Genomic DNA, 4,470 nt, shown 5'->3' with positions numbered 1-4,470 from the left:
CAACTTATTTGGATTCGGACTATATTTATGTTAATTTGAAGAGAGTGTGTGTGGAGTAGTGTAAGAGTGAGAGCACGTGCAGTTGTTGCATCCGTCGACCCAAGGAGTCGCGAGAACGGGACATGCCCGCTAGGAACTGCCCAACTGTACGTTCCTCCAGGGCCTGTCCCGGGTGTGTTTTAAGATCCGTGCCATGCAAAAACGTGAGTGAGTCCAGACAATCAAACGGACCGAGCGAGCCAATGCAAAGTCAGGCTACCAAAAGGACCAATAGTTTCTGGCTAATCTAGAACGCTGCCCAATAAGAATATAAGATCAACCAAGTGCCTTTCCTTCATACAATGAAGATTGCCCTCACTTCTCCCGTAAAATAGAAGAAGATTGCCCACACTTCCTAGAAAAAGAGTATGCCAACATTTCTCCGGAGAAAAAACACAGCTAAAAACATGACGGATGTGTACAACAAAATCAAACGGTCATAAAAAAACACAAATTCAATCCACTCAAGAAAAGACACTCACTCAAGAAAATTACCGAGGCATTAGTAAAAATAATTTGGTTCCTACTCTTACAATCCAAATAGCAACGTGGTAGCATATGCATAAGTGACTTTCGGCAAGATTAGTAGCATGGACACAACACTAAGTTAGTTCCTCCATCCCCATTTAGGTGACACATACACTTTTCGATGTCTAGGTTTGATCATCGATTGGACTAACAAAACATGGATTGTATGTCACGCAAGTTATATCCATTTGATTATACCCATTCAATTTGTATTCAAATATATTTTTAATGGTATGCTTTTTTATAACAAATGCACATGTGTTATCCGTCTAAATTAGTGGTCTAATTAAAAGCATGTAAAACAAGAACGTTGTATGCATACATAGGGCTACGGTGCACAAGTTGTAGCACAACACAACCACACGGAAGGAGACGACCATCCATGGAGCCTCCAACAAGATGATGTGCCGCCTAACAAAAAAGTAAGATATTTTACTAATAAAGGTTGAAAAACTTGTCATGTGGTTGAATCCATTTGGTTGTTGCTCACTTGATCGGTGGTAAAAATCTTTTGGCTGTGAATTGAGGAGTGGCATGACCTCAACCTCACGCATTTTTTGTTACTTTCACTTCGCTCGTCTTCACCAGTTTCGTGGATGACACCAAGAAATCCACAAAAATAGTCTCCACGATTGCAGTTGGTTACATGTAATCACCTAATTCAAAATATCACAATGCAATGCCTTAGCATTCATTTTACCGGCCCTACCGCTTTTCCACTTGCACCCAAAGTCAGCCATTTTGATGGTGAATATTTAGTAGGGTCATAACAGCATTCTAGGGCATCCATCTTAGATACCCACAAACCGGCTGTTCTCTTCTAGAAAGTTATTGTTGCCGTGTAATGGGCTCAGATGAGCATAATACATAAGTCGCAAATGGCATGATTGAAGGACATGAATTGGTAGATAAAGCAAGACAATAAAGATCACCAATATTATAAGTTTAGGACATGTGCAACTCATTTAAACTTCTATATATAGCTAGTCGGAAAAACTTTGTGTGTTATTTATTTTGTTGAGTCAAACTGACACAAGTGAATGTCTAATGGCCATATCAAAGCTGATGTTAATTACGAAATAGAGCTTCCAACTAATTTTTTTAATTAAGTCTCAAAATTTGCTCTCATCAATAATAACCTTTGCTTCCTCAATTTTTTTTTTTTGCTTTAGATTAAGTCTAATACGATCCTTCTCAATGGTTGATGCAAGAAACGAGTTATACCAGCAGCAGGGATGTGGTTGTATGAATAAGATATCTTACGAGTGCACTTTCAAATAAGATACCTGGCAAACAAGAAACAACATCGTCTAGCAGTCTAGTACCAACGAACAAAATAAATGCAAGGGCTAGAAATGAAAAATCCAGAGACTGGGGCGTGAAACGCGAAGAGCAGAGACGAGAAGGGCCTAGATAGAAATATCTAGGGACCAGCGAGTGAAATCTCAAAAAAATTTGGACCATTTCTTGATTTATGCGTGTCATCCTTGCGCAAGGGCCATGGTAATCTTCTCTGTATCGTTCCAATTTTATCGGATGTCCAACATACATACAGATAAGGTTAATTATATAATAGAGGTGCTTAATAAAGCTGACTGAGCTAATACAACAAAGCGAAATATATTTGTCCAACATACATACAGATAAGGTTAATATAAATTTTTATTAAAGCTACTATAAAATGAGTTCAACAACAAAACAACTCATAGTACTGCTAGATAAGAGCATCTCCACCGCCGCGCCCCATAGCGGCTCCGATAGCGTTTGGGGGCCGGGAGCGAAAATGGGCTCACACCGGTACGTCTCAAATAGCGGCAGCGTTTTATCGAGCCCAATAGAAGCGTCGGCAACCCCGTGTCGGCCCCTTGGCGAAGGGCGCGAATCAGGCGCGTCGGCGCCTCGCGAGGCGGAAAATTTTGGGTGTGGGAGCCGCCTGTCAGCCAAACATCCCAAAAGTCGATGCCAGCGGGGAGTGGTGGGGCCGACGCGTCAGCGGCACATTCAATTTTAACCTAACCGTCGCCTACCCCGCGATGGAAGTTATTGGCGCGCAGCGAACCGTCTCGTCGCGCCTAGTTCTCAGTGTCGGCGTTAATGAGCGCCACCGCTCCCCGCCTCCCTCCGGCCTATAAAAAGGGCGCTCTCGCATCGTCCCTCCCACGCAAACCCTAGCGCATCTCTCCCCAACCTTAGCCGCCACCATCTGAAGAGACGACTCCATGGCTGGTAGAGGCAGAGGCCGAGGCCGAGCGCGGCCGATGTTGTGGTCGTGGTCGCGGCAGAGCTGCACGCTCGACGTCGCCTGCGACGCCGTCGACTTCATCGTCGGACCTGTAGGAGGAGGAACGGGAAGTGTTGTTTGAGTTCGTCGTCGTCCTCAAGGGCGACCCACTTGGCATCCAGAGGCTGCTGGACAAGTTCGCCGACTTCGTCGCCGGCAACGAGCCGACCTCGCTGCATCTGCGGGAGGTTGCCCGCGACTGCTGCCGGTGGATTGTGGACGTGATCTTCGACACACGCGGCAAGATGTACCTCCACATCGGCTAGGAGAAGTTCGCGGCTACCACGACCTCGAAGTCGGGTGCGTGTGTAAGGGTATTTTACCCTTATCCATTATTTTGGTAACAATGACACCGTGCTAGAGTATTTGGCCTAATATGTTTATAAGGATAATCTCAGGTATTAGGCAAAGAGGCATAAATGGTGTATCAAAGGAACAAGAAGGCTAAAGGAGACCCCCCACTTCAACAACAATCGAAAAGGGGTCTACAGCAGAAATCCGGTCTGCAGCCCGGTCCAACTGGACTAAAGACCGGCCAGGCCGGCGTGCTGCCCGGTGATAACCCACAAGTATAGGGGATCGCAGCAGTCTTCGCTGGTAGTAAAACCCAATTTATTGATTCGACACAAGGGGAGACAAAGAATACTTGAAAGCCTTAACAGCGGAGTTGTCAATTCAGCTGCACCTGGAAACGAGACTTGCTCGCAAGAGTTTATCGATAGTAACGAGTTTTATAGCGAGTAGGAGTAGTGAAATAACGACGAGCGGAGTAACAGAGACAGCAGTAGTGATTATAGTAAACAGCAGGATTAAAATACTGTAGGCACGGGGACGGATAACGGGCGTTGCATGGATGAGAGAAACTCATGTAACAATCAAGCAGGGCATTTGCAGATAATAATAAAACGGTATCCAAGTACTAATCAATCAATAGGCATGTGTTCCATATATAGTCGTACGTGCTCGCAATGAGAAACTTGCACAACATCTTTTGTCCTACCAGCCGGTGGCAGCCGGGCCTCTAGGGAATCTACCGGAAATTAAGGCACTCCTTTTAATAGAGCACCGGAGCAAAGCATTAACACTCCGTGAACACATGTGATCCTCATATCACCGCCATCCCCTTCGGTTGTCCCAATTTCTGTCACTTTGGGGCCTCGGGTTCCGGACAGCAATACGTGTATACAACTTGTAGGTAAGATCATAAAGCAATGAATATCATCATGAATCGATAACATGTTCAGATCTGAAATCATGGCACTCGGGCCCTAGTGACAAGCATTAAGCATAACAAGTTGCAACAATATCATAAAAGTACCAATTACGGACACTAGGCACTATGCCCTAACAATCTTATGCTATTACATGACCAATCTCATCCAATCCCTACCATCCCCTTCAGCCTACAGCGGGGGAATTACTCACACATGGATGGGGGAAACATGGCTGGTCAATGGAGAGGCGTCGGTGGTGATGATGGCGATGATCTCCTCCAATTCCCCGTCCCGGCGGAGTGCCAGAACGGAGTTTCTGGTCCCGAGACGGAGTTACGCGACGGTGGCGGCGTACTGGATGGTTTCTGGCGATTTCGACTTCTCTCGGTGCGTTTTTAGGTCGAAGGC

The 4,470-nt window shown here is 45.6% G+C and overlaps 1 non-coding gene across 1 annotated transcript; it reads right to left on the bottom strand.

The window, feature by feature from the left end:
- Window positions 1-2,016: 2,016 nt before the first annotated feature.
- On the bottom strand, window positions 2,017-2,120 carry LOC124679876. Its single transcript, XR_006995300.1, has one exon. It is a non-coding gene; the product is annotated as a U6 spliceosomal RNA (small nuclear RNA).
- Between the last annotated feature and the right edge of the window lie 2,350 nt (window positions 2,121-4,470).

Source organism: Lolium rigidum, chromosome 7, assembly GCF_022539505.1.
Source record: "Lolium rigidum isolate FL_2022 chromosome 7, APGP_CSIRO_Lrig_0.1, whole genome shotgun sequence".
In the NCBI taxonomy this organism is placed as follows: domain Eukaryota; kingdom Viridiplantae; phylum Streptophyta; class Magnoliopsida; order Poales; family Poaceae; genus Lolium; species Lolium rigidum.
Note: the sequence above shows the minus strand (reverse complement) of the source record. Positions and strands in the feature narration are given on the sequence as shown.